General features: G+C 45.5%; 1 pseudogene; it reads right to left on the reverse strand.

The window, feature by feature from the left end:
* Nucleotides 1-1,311: 1,311 nt before the first annotated feature.
* On the reverse strand, nt 1,312-2,748 carry LOC143516414 (uncharacterized; annotated as a pseudogene).
* Between the last annotated feature and the right edge of the window lie 21,124 nt (nt 2,749-23,872).

Below are 23,872 nucleotides of genomic sequence, written 5' to 3' on the forward strand. Positions count from 1 at the left end.
GGTGCACAATACCACAGTCCAGAATCACCAACAGTCCAGAATCACCAACAGTCCAGAATCACTAACAGGAGCTACAGCCAAGTTCAGAAGCCACAGAAGCCACAGAAGCATGTTGTTTTATAGGTTAATTGATATGAAAGTAAAACTACTTTGCAGTGTTTTATCATTGAAGCTATGTGGATCTGACATTAATCTGTCACTAGGTTGTCACTAAATGCTTAGAATTAAACAGTACGTTGTTATAATACAAACAACTTTGAATAGAAATACATCAAAGAACTCCATAAACGACCATGTTTTGCATGAAATAATGTGTCCTGTAAAATGTGCTTTGAGAGTAGCCCTGAGTTAGGTTGTTCCTATTGGGTTTTCCACCTGGGAGGAGACAGGCGATTAGGCAGCTAGCCGAGGCCTGGTGAATCAGGCATATATAGGAGCCCCCTGAGGGCCTTGGAGCAGTTAATGCAGTGTGGCCAACCTCAGTCACTAGGTTTCACTAAATGCTTAGAATTAAAATGTTTTTTTTTTATAATACATAAACTTTGAATAAAAATACGTAAACAGAACTCCATAAATCACCATGTTTTGCATGAAATCGTTTGTCATGTAAAATGTGTTTTGAGTTTTTCTACTAAGGACACAGGCTTCAGGTATTCAGGACTGTGTATTAGCATTAAATAACAATGCTGAAAAAGCATTTGGGGTTCACTGAATTGACTAGAATTTTTGTGTTCATAATGATAAAATGTTAACTTGAGGTCAAATGTACTTTGGGATAAAATTTGTGTTTTATACAAAAAGACTTTAACTGACCGACAATTTGTGTGTATCTGGTAAATATTGCCTGATGTTTTGTCAAAAACTTTCCTTTGTAGCTTTATTTGCCCTGTTTAACGGTGGTAAATGTTGGAATGGTTTTACTTGTCAGCCTTTGCTCCTGGAACTCTATGCTGCCCTCTGGTGGCTGTAAGTTAGCAAGAGCAAATCCAACAACAATAGAGAGTGAAATAGAGATGGGAGGGTAGATGGAGAGACAGTATGGGGAGAGATGGGGAGAGACAGGATGGGGAGAGATGGAGAGATGAGGAGAGACAGGATGGGGAGAGATGGAGAGATGAGGAGAGACAGGACGGGCAGAGATGGAGAGATGAGGAGAGACAGGATGGGGAGAGATGGAGATGAGGAGAGACAGTATGGGGAGAGACAGGATGGGGAGAGGGATGTGGAGAATATTGGGAGACTTCAACTCTGAGCTCATTATCACCTCCTGACCCTGATGCTGCTTTCAGAGGCACATGGTGCATAAAACAATCACAAAATCATTTTAAGAGGCATATGAATTTCTTCAGGTTGCTGCTTCAGTGTGTATCCACTTTTAACAGCTGCTTGAATGCTCTTCATCTCTTCAGGGGCAGCAGAGGGCAGAATTGCCAACAGCTCTCTATCAATCTTCTCCAGTCTTGACTTTGTCTTCCTTTCTAACTCATCCTTGTTCTTTTGAACTAGTTTTAAAATGGCTTTTTCAGCTGCATCACAGTCGATCTGTAACTGCAGATGTTCCTGTCTGAACTCTGGCTTTTCCTTGTCCATGACTATAAGTTTTACCAGTGAGCTGATCTGGTTCATGAGGTGCTTATCATACACTTAAGTGTAGGTTGCTGAGATCATGTGGACGAGATTAGCAATGTTAGTGGCTTGAAAGGCTTGGCTGTAGAGAAGGTCTTTGGAGAAGAGCTTTCCATCAGTCCATGAAAGTGACTGAGTTTTTTCAGCTGTAGAGACAAACTGTTTGAGACTTACGGTCAGGCTGAATTTCACAACGTAGGACACCACCTCAAAGAAGTGCACCATCTTCTCCCACTGCTCCTTCACTCTGCCCATGGCATCCATACCTTTCACCAGCATCTTGATGGTGGTGTTAAAGTCAATCTCTTTGACTTCACAGTTCCTCATGGCGATCAGGATTTCAGTCAGTTCCTCATAGTACTTCTCCATGTGCTGCACACTCTTCCCATAAATCTCTCTGGTCTTGTCTAGCTGAGCTCTGCTCTGCTCTATGCAGAACCGAGCGTTCTCTGTAGCTCTCTGTGAGACAGTCTGCTTCTCAGATTTTGATTCTTCTTTATTCATCATGGGTGGTTTTGGGACCAGAGCTGGAGAATGGGTAACAGCTTTACTTTTGCTGTCAAATACATTATGCATATCAGTTACTGGGTTAGATAGGGCATACCTCAGTTCAATAAATAAACTGATGGTACAGTGAGTCAGACTTAAAACAAAATCCATCTCCTTTCTTGTTGCACAAGCCAGATCAATGCAGCCATCTGCAATGACACAAATATTCTCCAGCTGGTCAGGCAGGATAGTTTTAGTGACCTCATCATCACCTTGGAACAGAATCTTCACAGCACTCTTCAGGTAATATGGAACAGTGAGGGTGTGGAGTCGAATCTGATCCATGTTCTTATGGGCTTCGTTGAACGCCCACCAGCTAGAGTTACACACCTGCATGAGGCAGGCGTGAAAGGACTTGATGTACTGGTAGCCATCCTTGGGTGGGTTTTTGTTGATGGAGAAATCAGTTTGTGAATAGAAGAAGACCAGTTCTCCCATGATGGCTATGGAGAGTGGTGCAGAAGTCAGGTACCTCTCCCAGTTGGCAAAGGGTTGCATTATAAGCTTGGTTTGGTTTCTCATCTCCTCAGCTGCGGTGAGGCTTTGATTGATCTTTGCAATTTGGGAAGCCATTCTCTTTGTTTCTTCTGGGGGAAAAATGGAAATGAGAAGACATTTTAGAACACTAAAATTATTTTAAAAGTTGACATTCATCATTTCAATGGTACAAAGGATTAGTTCTACTGTTACATATATAAGATTTTGAGAAATTACAATGTTTAGAGCAGGGGTCACCAACCTTTTTGAAACTGGGAGCTACTTCTTGGATACCAATTATTGCGGAGGGCTACCAGATTGATACACATTAATTGTGAGCGGTGGGGGGGGATATCCAGTGTCGATTGCTAAGCGGGAAGACTGCTACCAAACGCGGACAATCTCTAATAGTCTAATCTCAGATGGTCTCTTTTATCTGATCATGTCCCTTAGCAAAAAGAAGTTTATTCAAGTGTATTATGAGTATACTTATTTTTTTTACTAAAACTGAGGAAGTATACTTGAAGGTGACTTTTTACAAACTATTATAACGCTGGGGCGAGGCGACAGACAAGACAGGAATCCTTGCTTTCGCTTTCCAAAAAGTTACTTTTATTTACCAACATAAAGCGCAATAGTGCACGGAGAACACATAAACATAAACTCACATGTACGACTCAGACAACGACGAGCACAGGACACTGTGCGAACACACATTAAGTAGACAAACCACTGGCATAGGGGAGGGGCACGCAAGGCATGCACTGCGGGGGGGCCCCGAACACAGGTGGGCCCCGCCTTAGGACGAGTTTGTCGTTTAGTCTTGTTCTCAAGTCTCACACATTGTGACCTCCACTGGCGACCGATCGCGATATACAACTTACGTTGCCCCCCCCCCCCTCCCCGTTCAACAACGTACGTTCGCCACTTGTACATAGTATAGTGAAGTATACTTGGCTTATACTGAAAAGTGTAAACAGAAGTCTGAGACTAAGTACATTAATACCAAGACTTACACTTGTATTTTAATACTAAAACGTATACTTTAGTATACTTTTTACATCTTTCTGCCACAAAGTACTAATACTTACTATATCTTGCTCCAAGTGCATAATAAGTAATTGACTCATGCTTAAAATTTAATTTATATATTAATAATTTAATGCTGGAGTTTAAAATGTTATGTTTATGTTTACGTTTTTACAAGCATATGCACAAGTTTTGCTTTACCTGTCACAGTACAGCTCCTGACCCCTCCCCTTTGGGCATGTGTTTATGTTGTCTATGTTTAGTCGTCTGCGTCTGTGGATCTTCGTGGGTGTGGATGTGTCTGAGTGTTCATCGGTCTCACCTGTGGCTCGTCTTGCCATCACTTGGGGTTTATGTGGTTTGTCTATTTAATGTGCGTTCGCGCAGTGTCCCGTACTCGTCTTTGTCAGAGTCGATCACGTTTACATGTAGGCCTATAAGTGTTTCACGTGTGCTGTCTGCACTTTTCATGTGTTAAATAAAGTGCCGTTTGTACCACAAGATAGGACTCCGTGCCTCGTCCTTATCTCGCACCCCAGCGTCACATTACCACTTTTTACAAACAAGGACTTGATCTTGGAGAGACCATTATGTTTATTTTTTACATGCAAATGTGCATTTTTTCTTTTCATTTTCTCCAGTAAGGAAGGACTTTATTTCATATGTATTTGTTCTTGAAATGTGTGAAATGTTTGAAAATATATCGAACTTGTTTTCAATATACTGTCTTGTGATTTTGGAAATGCATCACACTCTTGTGATGGGGGGGGGGGGGGGGGGTTGGGTGTCAAACGAAAATTGTTGACAGAGGGGGGAGGGGTGAACTGCATGGTCCTAGCGCTAGATTCGTCGCTATTTGAATATTTGTTTTTTAACCGTTAAAACTGCAGGGGACCAAAACCGGCTTTTGAAAAAGTGGGGGAGACAACTTAAAATGAACTTTAAAGTATACTTTTATAAACTAGAAATGTTCCAATTTAGTCAGAAACAGTATTAAATTGGTATACTTTCTAGTACACTTAAAGTATATGATCTGTAGTATACTTGCTATACCTATACTGAAGTATACTTAATAAAATTAACTTTAAAGTATACTTTAAGGTCCTCTTTTTGAGACAAAATAAAAAAAAACCTTTCCTAAGTTCGTCATGGAGTAGCCTGTATGGGGAATGTTGTGAATATTTGTATCTGTCTCCACAACCAAAGCACAACTGTAGCCGCAAATATAACAATCTCTTGTAATGATCTCTTCTTTAAATTTAAATTATATAAATCTGACCAAGAACTATTAAATTGCGAGCTGCACTACATGCATGCAAGCATACAAAGCAACACAAAATACTGAAACCTCATCCACATTTCAGTAATGTCTTGCCAAATATACATAGGCTAACGAAAAATACGAGTACTGCTCCAAACCACTGTCCCTCACCGCCGTGAATCAAAATACAAACAACCACCCAAAAATAACCGCCACACTTCAAACCTGCAAGAAGCGCGTACTGGGTGCTTCTCAGAACTACCAGTATTGGGACAAGTATTCTCGGCCGTTTCCCTAGTCGGCAGTTTCTGCGATGGTTGGACTTTTTGGAAATTAAAAAGGATACCAGCTGAGTTAAAGTACATAGCCTACAGCAAATGTTAACGACGTACCTACCTTGGCAATCGATATGATGTGGCCGAGTGAACTAGGTTGTCTCAGCTCTTATTGGAACTACATTAGGAGCATTATTATTCATACGGATAAGCAGTGTCACTTCCCATAAAATCCGCCCCTTTTACAACAGCTGGCTATATGCAGCCCACTAGCAGACACCCCCTAAATTTTATGCCCATCTGTGGTGTGTTAACAGTGACTACTGTTCTATATTACACTAAATACTTTTAAACAATATTATTTTTATTACAACCTTTTATTCAAGAACACCTGTAATAAAGCTAAATAAATAAATATTGTAAGAAATTAAAAAGAGACGTAAAGGTGTTTTTCTGCAAAAGAGAAATATCTTGATGTTTCAATTTAATGTTTTTCAGGAAGACTGGGGAAGCAGGAGTAAGGAGGCCTCAATGGCCTTGAGGAGAATAGAATGGGCCTATTCAGTGAAAGCTGCAAAACAAGCAGTTTGAGATAAGGAGATGGACGGCTAGAGAGGAGCCTGGGGGGGCTCTGAGGAAGAGTAGCAAAGGTGGGTCATCATGGAGAGCTGCCAGGATTGGGGAGTTATCGAAACTTAGAGAAGAATCGAAACTTATGATATAGGTATGAAAGGGAGGACACCGCCCAGGACGAGAGGCTTTTCGCTTGGACTCTGCTGAGACCACTTGGGTTTGGTGGATTCCTAGGCAACTAGCACCAGTGCACTGGAGTTTGTACCACGTATACTCTGTTCATATTATACTCATTTATATTCAATACAAATCAATCTAAAAGAACTTTTGGTGTCAAGACTTTATTTGGGTTACTCAGTCAAAAAAACCAGTCGGTTCATCGGGGCGGTGTTGGGGCCCATCTGGGTCCGGAGGAGAAAATCCCAACAAATTGGTAGCAGAGGATGGTTTTTTTGACTGGAGTCGAATTCTGCAATTAGGACGAGAGAGGAGGTCAATCCGTCCGTGAGGTGACTGTACTGAACCGCGGTCTAACTCAAAGGTAAGGAGCCATTCTCTCCTATTGGCTGATGTTAGTACGTCATAGGCTAAATTAAAAGTTCAGTCACCGAATGGTCGAGGCGAAATACTCTCTGTAAATTTAGTATTAAAATTGTATACGTGTTACGAACTCGATATAGACAGGAGGATTGCCCTATGACTCATAAAGTTGTAGGAGGACGCCCTGTTACTGCAGTAATTGGTTAAAGAGCAGGCAGCCCATCGTTCAAACGGAACTTTTGTTCCAAAAAGAACGACTGGAGGACACGCTCAGAGGAAAGAGCAGGCAGCCCAGTGTTCTGACGGAACTTTTGTTCCAAAAAGAACGACTGGAGGACGCGCTCGGCTGACGAGTAGGTAGCCCAGCGTTCAAAAAGAACTTTGGTTCGAAAAGGACGACTGGAGGACGCACTCGGTCAAAGGAGCAGGTAGCCCAAAATTCTGAGAGTTTCAAAGAATTTTGGAGGACGCGCTCAGAGGAAGAGCAGGTAGCCCAGTGTTCAGACGGAACGACTGGAGGACACGCTCAGCGGAAGAGCAGGCAGCCCAGTGTTCGAACGGAACTTTGGTTCCAAAAGAACGACTGGAGGACGCGCTCTGGGGAAAGAGCAGGCAGCCCAGTGTTCAAACGGAACTTTTGTTCCAAAAGAACGACTGGAGGACGCGCTCAGCTGACGAGCAGGCAGCCCAGTGTTCAAAAACGAACTTTTGTTCAAAAAGAACGACTGGAGGACGCGCTCGGTGGATTTTTGGGGCCGGCCCGTGTGTTTTGTTGAATTGCTGTGTGTGGTTGGTGAAAATACAGCTGTGAGTGTGTGTGTGAAGATCTGCAGTGTTGGGTTGATTTCCATGGATTGTGTGATTTTATGAATAAAGGCCTATACAAATTGGTGTTTGAGCATATTGTGATAATATAAAATTCATGAGCCTTTCTTCGGGGGACTTATAAACCCACGCCCATAAATCCATAAGCCTCTTGTGTGAGGACGTTTGAACACCCGAGTAAATTGAATGAGCCCCCAAGAAGGACATTAATCATTGTGTACACAAGCAATAAGAAAAACATTTAATAAGGGGTTATAGTAAATACTAATTTTCATGTATGAAATTACAACTTGGTAAACGTACGATATAAGTGTTGGAGGAAAAAACTGGCACGCGCTGCGTTGAGTTGGAGCTGATTGGAGTGTGGAGATATTAATTTTGTGTCTGTTTACCCTTGGGGTGAGCGTTGGTGTATTAAAGCGCTTGCGAGTAAAACGATAAAGTGATAAAAGTTAACAGAATTAAATTTGGTGTATTGACGCGCTTGCGAGTTTGGCGATAAAGTTATAAGGTTCACTATTGACGCGCTTGCGAGTTTGGCGATAAAGTTATAAGGTTCACAGAATTAAATTTAAACAAAAGCGAATTCGAAGTGGTTTAAAAATCAGAGCTGCATCATGGATAACATTAAGGGTTTGGAGGACTATTTGGTTGATGCTATGGAGAAACGTGCTGTGCCGAGAATGAGATCAAACACGGTGATTTATGTGAAAAATTTTTTTGAAAAGATGCGATCCGAAGGGTTTTGGCCAGACCCGGACGATCGCGGCGTGAGCCAGGTTGATTGGGAACACATCGAGAAGCACTGGGTCGCACTGGTTAATAAAGAGAGAAAAAAGTTAGAGGCTAGTACAGCCCTAACCAAGCAAAAGCGTAAAATCCAGCTGGAAGAAGCTGAAACTTATTTGTCTTATGTAAAAACATTTCGGAGAATTTGTCAAAAGATTAACGATAAAGAACAAGTCGAGACAAAAAAAAAATAGAACAAGCTGTGCCTCCTCCCTATGTAGAAAAAGTGTGCAAACCCAGTGCTCCCCCATGTCCGCGTGCAGTGACAATTGCACCTGTGTCTGTGGGGGGAATGAGTGAATTGAGTGACGCTGATGTGGATGGAGTTTCTGAATGTCAAGGACCAGTGAGAGAGCGTGAATGTGAAGAGGGGAGACAAGTGATAATGGAAGTTGTTAAAGATGTGGTTATGGATAAAGTGGAGAATAGACTGACAAGGCTTGAAGACTGTGTGCGCGACTGTGTGCGCGAGAGAACCAGAGACCCCGAGTTGAGTAGTGCATTGCGACAAATTGAACGACACATGGCTGAGAGTTTGAGTCTGAGTGGCCCCGCCCGTTTAGAACAGACGTTGAACCGAGCTGAGAGAGTAGTCGGTGATGTGGAGAAAGCCATAAGGCAAGAGGAAGCTAAGTTGAAAAAAGAGCAAGCGAAACAGTTAGATAAATGCGTTGAGAGTGATAATAGGAGAGATAGAGGTGGGTCTGACTGCAGAGATAAATTGATTGTGACTGGTGAAAATTTAGAATGGGAAAAAGAGAGTGACGAGGGTGGGGCGAGCAGGCCAGTAAAAACTCCCCCTCAGGAGGGGAGCGAGGGGGGAGATGAATGTCTTAACCTGACCGACTCAGAGCAATGGGTGAGGGTGCCCGCCCACTATGACAGGCAAGGTGTGTTTACGCGATCGAGAGCTAGGAACACATCGACCCCTGGTGGTCATTATCCGCTAATGGCAGTACCAGGGAACAGCTACGAACACACATATGCACCATGGACACACAGAGATTTGCACACTATGATAGATAAATTACCCGACCCCAAGAAAGGCGTTCAATATTTCCTGTCTAAATTTGAACAGTACACGGCCGGGGATATGTTGTGTATAGGAGACATAAGAACCTTGTTTAAAGCTATGGGAGTTTTGAGTATGTTGTCTGTAGCCGAGAAGGCTGCTAGGACAGAGCATATGGCCGATGAGACCCCGTTCGGTAGAATTAGATGTGATTTGTGGGGACAGCTGAGACTGCAGAATCAGGACACGATTGACACGGCAGCCTTATCGGGTGTAAAACCTAAAGAAGACGAGGACCCGATGTCCTATCTGGATAGATGTAAAGAGACTTGGCAGGCTAAAACTGGCGTTAGACATGACAAATCAATCCTAGTGCGAGCTATGTACAGAGCAGCAGTTGTGGCAAGCTTATCTGAGGGAGTGCAAACGAAACTGAAAGACGTGGTCGCGCTAGCCCAAAAGGGAGAAGAGGAGTGGGAAGCTATATTAACACACCATATGAAACGAGAGGCGGAGAAGGGAGAGAGCACTGACAAATTAATGAAAGATGCATTAATCAAGCTGTTAAAAGACAAAGATCATTTAAAGCCCAAGAAGCAATTGGTGTCAAAGGAAGACACTTCTGTACAGGCAGCGGCCCAGGAGCCGCCCGCTCAAACAGTGATGCAACCCACACAACCCATGATGCAACCTAATATTATGCCACCACAGGTTAACAGCTGGGGGGAGCAACCACAGCTCGGGTATTATGATCAGGCAGGCCCATATCGAGGCAGAGGCAGGACCAAAAATAGGTCCAGGGGAGGCAGAGCAGGGAACTTCCAAAACACTCAAGGCAACGGCTGTTTTAGTTGTGGCCAGATGGGCCACTGGGCAAGAAATTGCCCGATGTCAATGCAGTACCAGCAATCAATGCAGTACCAGCAACCGATGCAGTATCAGCAATCAATGCAGTACCAACAACCGATGCAGTACCAGCAGCCTATGCAGTACCAGCAACAAATCCCCCAAGGTTCAAATTACCAGCAGAGACCCGCTCCTAATCAAGGACAACAGGTTGTGCCTCCTGGCATGCAGTACATGCCAGGGCCACCTGGTGGCCAATGAAGCTGCCCGATGTCCAGTTCCCCCACATGCAGTGAACCAGTAGTGAGCCTACTGGTTGAGGGGGAGCCAGTGGAGTTTCTAGTCGACACGGGAGCCACCACCTCAGTCTTAACAGACAGGAAGTGGAGAGGCTACTTGTCGAAAATGTCACTCACCACTACTGGATTTCTGGGAAAAACCACACTGCAACCACTAACTGTGCCTTTAAAAGTGTCAGTGGGCTCAGACCCACAAGTTGAGCATGCATTTTTGTTTTCAGAACAATGCCCAATTAATTTGTTAGGTAGAGATTTATTATGTAAATTTTCAGCTGTCATTGAATGTACACCGAATGAAGGTAAATTAGCTGTCTCTGTCTCAAGCCAGGATGAGCGCCTCAGAATACTTAATCAGCAAGCAGCAGACAGCCCAGCTCACATTTACTGGGCCACATTGCAACACCCTGAGGAACAAGCGACTGATAAAAATTTGATGTACACGTTTAATTTGTGGAAGCCATGGTTTATGTCAATTCAGAGTATGACACCACCAGCAGACAGCACACACTGTACTTTTAATTACATCAGAGGGGAGGACAAGGATTATGGACAGCTGTGGAATAACATTGAAGGTCAGTTACAAAATATAAATTGTGAGTCAATGATCATTGGACCTGAAGGTGTGGCTGCACTAGTTGTGTTAACAGGAGAGCAGATGACGTACTGGAGAAACCCGGACCAGCAGGATTCACTACCACATGTCTCGCTGTTGGTCTCGGCTGGACACGAGCCTCGTGAGCTGGGCCCCATGTTAGCCACTGCCATTAAAGAACAGTTCAGCCCAACCTGTCTGCCAGGGGTAGAAGGCACGTCGGATGGTAAGTACTGGAGAGTCGCATGTGACACCAGTGACTTGGCGTACTTCTGTAACCAGCCCCTGTCAGCCACACACGGCAGAGCACTGTTGGATCACCCCCAGGCCATGGAACAGCTGGAGACGGTCCCAGCCAGTTTGTGGACCACAACAAAGGTAGATGTAGGATGTGCATCACACCACGTAGCTCCTATTAGATTAAAACCAGGCGAAGCAATCATTAATCAACCACAGTACCGAATCAAGCCAGAGGCCATGGCAGGCATTACAGAAACCATTGCTGATCTGATCAAAGTTGGAGTTTTGAAACCCACAACGTCTCCGTGGAACACGCCCATACTACCAGTTAAAAAACCAGGAAAAGATGAGTATCGTATGGTGCATGATTTGAGGCGCATCAATGAGGTCACTGTGACTGAGAACATACCAGTACCTGACCCCTATCGATCTTTGCAGAACCTGTCGACTGAACATTGCAGCTTTTCGTGTATTGATTTAGCTAATGCTTTCTTTTCCATACCAATTGATGAAAATGTGCAAGACATTTTTGCGTTCACCTTTAAAGGTCAACAGTACACATACAACAGGCTACCTCAAGGCTACAAAGACTCACCAGGCATCTTTAATCAATGTCTGTTGAAAGACCTGTCTAGATTAACTGACAATGATTTGATTGACCCTAACACCGTACTAATACAGTTCGTGGACGATTTGTTGATAGCTAGTACGTCACCTGACCAGTGTCTCAGAGACACCATAACAATTCTAACATTGTTAGCTGAATTAGGTTACAAAGTGAATAAATCAAAACTCCAGGTGGCAAGGCCAATGGTCACTTTTTTGGGGAGAAACATCTCACACAAGGGTCACACCCTGACACCGAACCAGAGACAGTCCATACTGTCCTTTCCAAAGCCCAATACAGTGTCAGAAATGATGTCATTTTTAGGCTTGACAGGCTACTGCCGTAGCTACATAGCCAACTACAGTGATTTGGCTCACAGTCTCAGAAAACTTGCAGTGTCAAAAGGTCTGAGTAACGGGAAGGTGGAGCTTGACTGGACAGTTGAGGCAGAGAGAGATTTCATAACTCTGAAACAAGCACTTGCTAGCGCTACAGAGTTAGCAGCACCAGACTACACACAACCGTTTCATCTAAATGTTTCTGTAAGAGACAATCATGTTCATGCTTGTCTCTTTCAGAAGGGGGAGAGTGAAGGAAGGAATATTTTGTTTTTTCACAGTTCCAAATTAGATCAACCAGTGATAGGAACAGGACCATGTACAACTTACATGGCAGGACTCACCACAGCGATAGAGAAGACAGCACACTTGGTAATGTGTCATCCTCTAATAATCAACACCAATCACGGGGTAATGGCGTTCATAAACTCACAAGCCTTTTCTTTGTCAAGAGCACGACAAAATAAGATAAAAGCCATACTCACACAGCCACACATCACGTACAACACTGCGTCAAAACTGGTGAATTTGACTGATAACATTGAAGTAGCAGAAGATGCGATACCACATGACTGCGCTGACGCCACAGAAAGATGCATTCAGCTCAGACCAGAACTGCACAAGGTCAGAATTACTAAACCGGGAGTACGGGAACTCTGTTCAGATGGGAGCTGTTGGAGACAAGGTAACGAACTCAAGGCCTCTTATGCTGTGGTACAGGCACAGGGGGAAGAGTGGGTGGAGGTGGAATCAGGAGTGGTTCCACAACCAGCCTCAGCTCAACTGGCAGAGATGGTTGCACTCACTAGAGCACTGGAACACGCGTCAGGACAGATTGTGAACATTTACACAGACTCAGCATACGTACATGGGGTCATCCACCATGAGCTAGTCAGGTGGATGGATAATGGGTTTACTACTGCCACAGGACAGCCAATCAAACATTTGAGAGCAGTACATGGGTTGAGTGAAGCCATCATGTTACCCAAGGAACTGGCAGTGATAAAGGTAAAGGGACATCAGGGTAGTGACAACTTCATTTCTAGAGGTAATGAAGCTGCTGACAGAGCAGCCAAAGCTGCTGGAGGGTACAACCCACAGAGCTTGTTGTTGCTGGAAACTCATAACATGCCTGAGTTGACAGAGAGCCACCTGGCAAAGATCCAAGAACAAGCCACGGTCTATGAGAAGCAATTGTGGATAGACCGGGGAGCCATAGCCACTAAAGGACTCTGGAGGAGTCCAGAAGGGAGAGTAGTTTTGCCCCTAGAGAAGATGAAACTGATATTACGCGAAGCACATGGGCCAACTCACTCCGGAGTGTCAGCCATGATGACCAAACTAGAAAGTTTGTGGTGGCATCCATATCTCAAAGATCATGTGAAGCAATACGTGAGCGAATGTGACACCTGTCAGGCATACAATGTAAAAAAACCATACCAGGCGAGAATTGGAGGATACCCAGTGCCCACAGGGCCATTTGAGGAGATTGTGATCGATTACACAGACATGGGACTAGACAACAGAGTAAGGGGGTACAGATACCTGTTGGTCATGGTAGATCGATTCACAAAATGGGTAGAAGCTATACCCACCAAAAAGGAAGATTCAAAATCAGTGATAAAATGGTTGCAATATGAGTTGATTCCCAGATACGGCCTACCAAAAGTGATTAGGAGTGACAATGGATCACACTTTGATAACAAACACTTGGCAGAAGTAGAACAAAAGCTGGGCCGAACCCACAAGTTTGGCACTGTCTATCACCCTCAGTCACAAGGGTTGGTGGAGAGAGCCAACCAGACCATTTAGACCAAACTGGCCAAAACGTGCGCCGCAGGAAACATGGACTGGGTTGAGGCGCTGCCACTAGTGTTGATGTCCATGAGAGCAACCCCCACGGGAGAGTACAATCTCTCACCACATCAGCTCATGACGAGACGGCCCATGCCAGGGTGCCCTCGACCAAGGATTGAGGGACCAGCTTTGGAAATCCAGGAACAAGAGATGTCAGAGTACATGAGAGAATTAACCAAATTGCTTTGTGAAATCAATAAGTCTGTTCGACAGGAAAAAGGAGAAGAAGACCTGGAACTACCCAAGGCGAAGGTGAAACCAGGAGATTGGGTGAGGATCAAAGTGCACAAGAGGAAGTGGAACGAACCACGGTGGACAGGCCCGTGGGAGGTTGAAGGTGCCAACGAGCACTCAGTGAAAGTGAGGAAAGACAAAGGTAAGACCTGGTACCACATCACACACTGTATTGCAGCAGAAGAACCAACAAGAACCACCGGAGAGATCAAGACACACCTGGAGGAGACAGGAGAAGCCTCAGGGAAGGAGTTGGTGGTGAGTACCAATCCCAGTGTAGCTTTTTACAGAGAACACCTCACAGCCGAAGACTGGTGGGAGGAAGGTGAAGGAGACCTGTTGGAGACTGACTGTGAGGCCATAGCACACTGTGTGAGTGCGGACCTGAACCTGGGAGCTGGAGTGGCTCTGCAGATCAAGCAGACATTTGGCACTACAGGCATAGCCAAGGTGCCCATAGGTAAGTGTGCCACACAAACCACACCCTCACACTTCATATTCCATTTAGTGACCAAAAAGTACTATTGGGAGAAGCCTGAATTAGGAGATCTGATTTCAAGCATACAACACCTAGCCACATTGTTAATATCATTGAATGTTAACGCTCTGGCCGTACCGAAATTGGGTTGTGGATTAGACGGATTAGACTGGAGAACGGTGAAACCAATTATTAGAACTTTACTGAGACCAACTGGTGTCAAGGTGGTGGTGTACCATGTTCCATCCTAGGATGGAACTGTGGGAAATAAGAGACATGTTGTCCGGACGTGTCGGACGTCCTGATGAGAGACAATCCCAACAAATACCTCACTGATGGCCGTATAAAACAGAATGGCTCTAGACATGCTCCTGGCGGAAAAAGGGGGTGTGTGTTTTATGTTTGGCGAGAACTGTTGTACTTTTGTCCCCAATAACACTGCGCCGGATGGCTCGGTGACCAGAGCCCTGGACGGCCTGAAAGCATTATCTGAGGAGATGCAGGTATCAGTAACTGATGCCTCAGGTATCAGTAACCCCATGGAGGAGTGGTTTGGAAAGGTGTTTGGAAAATGGAAGGCACTGATTATGTCGTTATTTATGTCTGTAGCAGTGTTTACTGCAATTGTTGTTATTTGTGGATGTTGTTGTATACCGTGCATCAGAGCTCTCGTCCAAAGGTTGATCACAGCCGCGATCGAGAAGGGGGACACAAAGAACCCACCACCATATACCATGCCACTGATGACGGCGGATGATGATGACCTATCATCCGAAGAAGACGATTCTGTGTGAAAAAATTGTTGTTTTTTCTTAATTATGCTTGCTTTGTAGGTGTTGACAGCGTCTGCGACTGATGAAGAATGAAGACGCACCACACATTAGAGCACAACCAACAGTACATAAAAGCCAATTCACTAGTTTAAGAAGTAATATGCATGACACATGGGCACATTAATAGCACGGGTCGAGGTGATCTCCCACCAGCCGGGACCTGGGTCTTGTGGACAACATCAAGTCACAAGACCGTGGGAGATGAAGGGGGGCATCTCCAAATCGTGTGAAAGGTCTCGGCCCCACGACAGGGGAGTGATCCGGAACCCAAAAATCACATAAAAGAACACATAGACATTGTACTAACTGAAATAGTCACACTATGAATGTATACACATATAGGGATTTTATGATTGTCTTTATGTTAATAAGTGCACTGGGCTAGGTAGAATTTTGTAAAAGACTAGGGAGTTAGACCAATGTTTTGGTCTAAAAGGGGGAATGTAAGAAATTAAAAAGAGACGTAAAGGTGTTTTTCTGCAAAAGAGAAATATCTTGATGTTTCAATTTAATGTTTTTCAGGAAGACTGGGGAAGCAGGAGTAAGGAGGCCTCAATGGCCTTGAGGAGAATAGAATGGGCCTATTCAGTGAAAGTTGCAAAACAAGCAGTTTGAGATAAGGAGATGGACGGCTAGAGAGGAGCCTGGGGGGGCTCTGAGGAAGAGTAGCAAAGGTGGGTCATCATGGAGAGCTGCCAGGATTGGGGAGTTATCGAAACTTAGAGAAGAATCGAAACTTATGATATAGGTATGAAAGGGAGGACACCGCCCAGGACGAGAGGCTTTTCGCTTGGACTCTGCTGAGACCACTTGGGTTTGGTGGATTCCTAGGCAACTAGCACCAGTGCACTGGAGTTTGTACCACGTATACTCTGTTCATATTATACTCATTTATATTCAATACAAATCAATCTAAAAGAACTTTTGGTGTCAAGACTTTATTTGGGTTACTCAGTCAAAAAAACCAGTCGGTTCATCGGGGCGGTGTTGGGGCCCATCTGGGTCCGGAGGAGAAAATCCCAACAATATATAGAAATAGAAAGTTGCTATGTTTACACTCTTGCTACTTCAGGAGAACAGCCAAGAAATGGGATCTGAGTTCTGGGACAGTGATATGTAGCTAACTAAAAGAAACTGAGTGACTGACGAGCAGGACAGATGGACATTTAATCAGAGATTAATATTGGTTGATATTGACCTTCTACAGAGACATTCTACAAAGACTGGAAAATAGTGTCCTAACCCGACTCTTCAGGTGTACTATGTAGCTGTTAAGTTTTTTAACAATGTGACTTCATATGTGAGGATAATATCCAAACTTCTTTCTCTGTGCAGGTCTTATTAAAGTTCTCCAGAAAGAAAGTTTGAAAGTGTGAGGTGATTAAAGTAAAGTTGAAGAAGACAACAGGAGAAGCAGAGAGCTTCATCTCCTCTACTGGAAGCACCATCACTCTTCTAAAGAAAGGGATGTTCTTACAGGGTATAAATAAGGGCAGAGAGATGTGTCAGTTTCATATGTGTTTATCCCTGAGTGGACCCGTCACCATGACACCCAGGATGTTCAGTGTTCAGCTCTTTAGAAGAGTGATGGTGCTTCCAGTAGAGGAGATGAAGCTCTCTGCTTCTCCTGTTGTCTTCCTCAACTTTACTTTAATCATCTCACACTTTCAAACTTTCTTTCTGGAGAACTTTAATAAGACCTGCACAGAGAAAGAAGTTTGGATATTATCCTCACATATGAAGTCACATTGTTAAAAAACTTAACAGCTACATAGTACACCTGAAGAGTCGGGTTAGGACACCATTTTCCAGTCTTTGTAGAATGTCTCTGTAGAAGGTCAATATCAATCAATATTAATCTCTGATTAAATGTCCATCTGTCCTGCTCATCAGTCACTCAGTTTCTTTTAGTTAGCTACATATCACTGTCCCAGAACTCAGATCCCATTTCTTGGCTGTTCTCCTGAAGTAGCAAGAGTGTAAACATAGCAACTTTCTATTTCTATATATTTATTTATTTAGCTTTATTACAGGTGTTCTTGAATAAAAGGTTGTAATAAAAATAATATAGTATAAAAGTATTTAGTGTAATATAGAACAGACTAGTCACTGTTAACACACCACAGATGGGCATAAAATTTAGGGGGTGTCTACTAGTGGGCTGCTTATAGCCAGCTGTTCTAAAAGGGGAGGATTTTATGGGAAGTGACACTGCTTATCCGTATGAATAATAACGCTCCTAATGTAGTTCCAATAAGAGCTGAGACAACCTAGTTCACTCGGCCACATCATATCGATTGCCAAGGTAGGTACGTCGTTAACATTTGCTGTAGGCTATGTACTTTAACTCAGCTGGTATCCTTTTTAATTTCCAAAAAGTCCAACCATCGCAGAAACTGCCGACTAGGAAAACTGCCGAGAATACTTGTCCCAATACTGGTAGTTCTGAGAAGCACCCAGTACGCGCTTCTTGCAGGTTTGAAGTGTGGCGGTTATTTTTGGGTGGTTGTTTGTATTTTGATTCACGGCGGTGGGGGACAGTGGGTTGGAGCAGTACTCGTATTTTTCGTTAGCCTATGTATATTTGGTGTCACGTTGAGGACCCTGGCCCCTCCCTTTTGGGCGTGTGTTTACGTTGTCCACGTGCGTCGTCTGCGTCTATGGATCTCCGTGGTGGTGGTTATTGTCCCGTGATACTGTGTTGCACCTGTGACTCGTCTGAGTAGCCTCTCGCTGCAGCCTGCAGGAAGGCGGAGTTGGACATCCAACCCGGCCCACATCCAACCCTGCCCTCTTATCAAGTCAGAAGCCACGCCCATGTCACGTCCGAAACTCTTGGTTTTGCTCCCAGTTATCAGAACATCCAGACCGCCGAAGCAGTTACGTCTCCTGTGATGGCGGCAAGTATACAATACTTATATATGTAACACAAGGTTCCAACACCAGTAAGTTGACGACACCACAGAAGAGCAGTAAGACAGATCAAATGTAGTTGAGGGTTTATTAAAACAAATACATCAGACTCATGGGAGGATTGGAGGGGTAGCTGCTCACCTACAGGGGCAACACTACAAACAGGGAGCACAGCAATCATACAACCTAGCTACAAAACCACTACAAAACCACCCAACCATTTGGTGTGAACAGGGGTAAAACTATTACAGCTCATCAGAGATAAACCTCTGCAAAACCTGGACTAAGCCTGTGGTGAACAGCTAGACTCCTCACCCCAGCCAGTGGCCCCAATGCACAAGCTTAAACCCCACTAATAAAATAGAATTACCTTTATTAGCTTTAAAAGAAGATCTAAAAGACGTACATCAAACACATGGCCGAATCCGAACTACTGCCCATGCTAAGCCACTGGCTAGAATAATTGGTGGCGCACAGTGTCCCAGTACCGGTTGGCCACCCAGTCGGAGACAAACAAAAAACAACTGAACACACACACACACACACACACACACACACACACACACACAACCATACACCAAACCACACGTTGAAACGGCACCCACTCACACTCCCAAATCTCAGCGAAACCCAACCACAAAGATCAAGCAAGTCACTGATAAATTAACCAGACCAGTCAAACAGCCTCAACACACAAACACACCAATGATACCTCACACACCTAACACAGACACTCCAAAAAGAAATCAACCTGCACGCCACCAACCTTACCCCCTGCACAAAGGAGACCAAGAAAACCCTGCTCAGCACCTCCAACTTCCTGCTTTTATAGGTGAGCAATCATCTCAAACTGGGCACTTCCTGTCACTCAGCACCACAGCTCCCCTATTGTCCCAGCCCAGGCATTACACCCACCCTGAACACAGTCCATTCTGTTACATCCCCCTCCACTTTTCCGCAGCCTGTCCTCAGGCTGACCACAAGCATCCCCATATCTTCCTGGTGGGATGCCTTTGGTAGTCCGATGTGACCGACGGGGTCCCCCAGCATCAGGGGCCACCCCATCCTCTGTGGACGGTTGGGCAGGGGGAATGCAGGTTGTCAGAGGTGGTAGAAACCAGGTCGGTGGGAACAACCAAGGGTTTGAGGGCCCAGCCTCACTGGCAGCTTGGGTTAAGGGTCCAGATCCATCTGTGGCTGCCGCCGCTTCTTCCCCAGGAGCCTGTAAAGACAGAGGACATGGCCGCAGCAACTTCCTATGCAAAACCCTTTCTTTCCCACTTCCCTTTTCAGGCTTAACAACATAAACAGGTATGTCAAGGTTCGGTTGTTTAATCACCACATAGGGCGTACTGCTCCAGAAATTAGCCAATTTGCCCTGTCCCTTGGGACCAACATTACGGACCAACACCCGTTCTCCCACCATTAAAGGACCCAAAAGACCCCGATTGTCATGTTGCTTCTTTTGATGTTGCCCTGCCCTGCCCGTCAACTCCCCAGCTCTCCTGTAGGCATAATGTAGGCACTCATGGTGTCTTCTCACCCACTCCTCCACAGTACTCTGTTCCTCCACAGGGTGTCCCAGCATCACATCCAAGGGGATCCTGACATGCCGGCCAAACATGAGATAGGATGGTGTATACCCTGTGGAACTATGGACAGTGTTATTATAGGCATGCAGCATTTCGGGTAAGTAATCAGCCCACCTTTGTTTCTTTTCATCCACCAGGGTTCCCAACATTCCAAGTAGGGTCCGGTTGAAGCGCTCGGTGAGGCCATTACCCTCAGGATGGTAGGGAGTGGTATGACTTTACAGCCATATAGTTCACAGAGCTGCTTTACTACTGCCGCCTCAAAGTTTGGACCCTGGTCTGAATGGAACAAGGATGGACAACCAAAGTACTGTATGACCTGCTGCCACATAACCCTCACTGTGGTGGCCGCCGTTTGGTCCCAGGTGGCTGCGGCCCAGGCGAACTTAGTGAAGTGATCAGTCAGCACCATAATATTTTGGAAGCCTCCGAAGGCAGCTTCAAGAGACAAAAAGTCCATTGTGACCAATTCGAGAGGGTAAGAAGCAGCAACAGGGGTCAACCCAACAGCTGAAGTGCCCGGCCTTTTCCTAAGGGTGCACTGTGGACATTCCGCACACCATTTCTGAACGTCAATAGCCATGTGTGGCCAATAGTAATTTGTCTGCAGCATTTTCAAGGTTTTTTCAGTAGCGAAATGGCCCATCTTGTCATGACAACAAGTAAATGCCTCCTTCTGAAGACTTTGAGGGAGGAGGAGCTGGTACCGTGGCATATTAGTGTTTGGGTCTTGGGTGCAACGATATAGCACCCCCTCTTGAAGCTGCAAACGGGGCATCTCCTTCAACAGCCTCAGTACATTGGGAGCTTCCCTTTGTCATTCGTCCCACAGCAACGGTCTCCTCCTCTGGAAGACATGCAATACGCGAGAGATTACAGAGTCCTGCTGCTGCACTTCTGCCCACCTTTCCATTGTCCAGTCCTGTCCTATTCTGGAACCCCCAGAAGGTTGTGGCCGGTCTGGTGCTGGTCCGCTACAGGCCACTGAGCTGGACCTCAAGAGGCAAGCTTGCACCACTTCGACGGCCACCTCTTGGAACCCGGGAACCTCCATACCATCGTCGTCCTCTGGCACCACTGCAGCACCTACTGGGTAGCGGGACAGAACATCAGCGTTTACATTTGCTTTGCCAGAGCGATGTTTGACCTGGAATCTGTAACTAGCCAGCCGAGCCACCCACCGCTGCTCCACCGCCCCTAATCGTGCTGTGGCCAGATGTGCAAGGGGATTGTTGTCAGTATATACAGTGAAGTCTGAGCCGAGGAGGTACTCGTGGAATTTTTCAGTGATGGCCCATTTAAGAGCCAGTAGTTCCAGTTTGAAAGAGCTATAGTTAGCATCATTGCGTTCTGCACCCTGGAGACCCCTACTGGCATAAGCAATAACTTTCTCCTGTCCGTCCTGTCTTTGTGAGAGCACGGCCCCTAGGCCTCTGTGGCTTGCATCTGTATAAAGCAGAAAGGGTAGCGTAAAATCTGCAAATGCCAGGACTGGTGCCTGCACAAGACCTTGTTTAAGGGATTCAAAAGCTGCTCCACAGTCATTAGACCAATCCCAAGGAGGGCATAAGGCTTTGGCCTTAGATTTCTTAGTAGGGTGCCCCCCCAGTAGCTTATGCAGTGGTGTTGCTATTTGTGAGAACCCCTTCACAAACCTGCGATAGTACCCAGCCAGGCCAAGGAAGGCTCGCAACTCTGTAATAGACTTTGGTACCTTCCACTGCTGAACAGCCATCACCTTATCGGGGTCTGGAGCTATACCAGCATCAGACACCACGTGACCCAGATATTGGACACTGCTTCTGAGAAGCTTGCATTTGTCTGGTTTCAACTTTAGGCCCTGCTGGGAAAGGCGAGAAAAAACAAAATCAAGGCGGTCAAGGTGGCTACTAAAGTCTGCAGCAAAAACGATCACATCATCCAAATAAATCAGCAGTGATTGATAGTTTTGATCCCCCAAGCAGCTCTCCATTAGGCGTTGGAAGCTTGCCGGTGCATTGCACAGACCAAACGGCATTCGTTGGAACTCGAATAGCCCCATAGGGGTGGTGAAAGCAGTTTTATCCATATCCTTTTGATGCATTTTGACTTGCCAGTACCCAGATGCAAGGTCAAGAGTAGAGTACCAGCGGGCCTTCTTTAAGCTGGCTAACGCTTTTTCCACTCGAGGTAGGGGATAGGAGTCCTTTCTGGTTACCTGGTTCAGCTGCCTATAGTCTACACAAAACCGAATGGAGCCATCCTTCTTTCGTACTAGGACTATAGGGGAAGACCATGGGCTTGAACTAGGTTTGATTATATCAGCATCCAACATTCGTTTTATCAGAGCTTTGACCTCACCATACAGATTAGGAGGGATCTGTCGATACCTCTGTCTGATTGGGGCTGCATCACCTGTTGGGATCTCATGTAAAATAGTCTCCGTACAGCCATAGTCCTCCTCATGCTGTGAAAAGACAGACTGGTGTTTGATCAACAGTGTGGCCAGTTTTTCTTTTTGCTCAGCTGACAGCTGAACCCCTTCTAGATCAAATTGAGGTGGTGAATTGGTGTTCACACTACCTACTCCCACGACCTTGACGGGCACCTCACCAACATCATTGGGGGCAAACTGCAAGTCAGGACAGTCATCAAACACTTCACACCCACTTAATGTCAGCAATTCTCCCAATTTTTGGTATGGATACACGGCCAATGGTGTAGCACTGATATTCCTAACACGCACCTGCATCTGGCCATTTTTCACCTTCACCAAAGTACGAGCCACCAGCAGGCCATCTCTGGTAGGTAGCGGCTCCATGAGGGCTTCATAACTTCGACCACAAGGTCCGTTTCTAGCTCTGCAGCTCAACAGCACCTCGCAATTACCTGGCACTGTGACAGGGCGCCGACTAGCCAGACGGGCATAGCCCACAAAGCCCTCTGGTGAAGTGAAGCGATGCTCTTTTTGGCAGATATGCATAGCTTTCTGCCACGTCACTTTTCCCAAGGCATTCAATGGTGGTGGATTCTTGACAACACCGGGGCCGCTCTTCTGAAACAAAACTTGCCACACTTCTTTGATAATATTCATCCCCACTAGTGCAGAGACTGTCAGGCATGAATTCTTTACCACAATTACGCCCACATTCTCTAGCTCTACACCAGCAATGTCCACCTGAAGCGTTATGTAACCCAGATATGGTATCTCTTTGCCCTCAACTTTAGCCAAGAAGTGGGATCCCTTAACCGCTGACCATTCTTTCCAAAGTGTTCTTCAAACCAGTCCTGACGCATCATGGATACTTGAGAGCCCGTATCCAGTAAGCATGAAACAGTCACTCCATCCATGGACACCTGAATCATTGGGCATTCTCCAACAAGATCACATGGGGGCACACTAGTGCTTGAAGGGCCATTTACTACTGTGGAGTTAACTACTTGCAGCGACAGAGGGCTTGGATAGGATAGGTCAGGTGTAGACAGCGTCAAGGGGGACGGGTTTACTGGTGGAACGGAAACAATGTCCTGGGAGACTGATTTAAAAGTTGCAGGGTTTACTGCAGACACTACCTGGGAAGGAGTAGGGCATGAATTTTCCTCTGTATGTAATGGATCATTTGCCAGTAGGCCTACTGTTCGATCCTCAACGGTAGGGGGCACTAGTTTAAAGTGGGCTGTAGGTTCTGCTTAGGACACTGGCGGGCAATGTGACCAGGAGTCCTACAGTTAAAGCATATAGGGCGCCCTTGGTCATCATACTCACGGGGCCTAGGCTGTTGGCCTGCCCGTTGGTGTCTTGGGCCTGGGGAATAGCTGCGTGACCTTTGAGGGACCTCCAATGAGCCGTTGCTCTGGGGACTCCCCTGCTGTCTTGCCTTCTGGAACTCTTCCCTTATACCCTGCAAGAGGGTCTGGGAGAGAGTATTCACCTGGAGTTCGACTTCCGTTGCCAGCTCCACCTTCAATTCCCCTTTTAGTTTCTTAAGATCATCCCACGGTTGCTTTTGTGGGGCATTCCTCACTGTTCCACAATAAGCATGGCCCTCTTCCTCCAACCCTGCACGCAGTACAGCCTCAGTCTTCACATCTGAAAATGTAAGGGCAT

The sequence above is a fragment of the Brachyhypopomus gauderio genome, chromosome 6 (assembly GCF_052324685.1).
Source record: "Brachyhypopomus gauderio isolate BG-103 chromosome 6, BGAUD_0.2, whole genome shotgun sequence".
Lineage (NCBI taxonomy): Eukaryota > Metazoa > Chordata > Actinopteri > Gymnotiformes > Hypopomidae > Brachyhypopomus > Brachyhypopomus gauderio.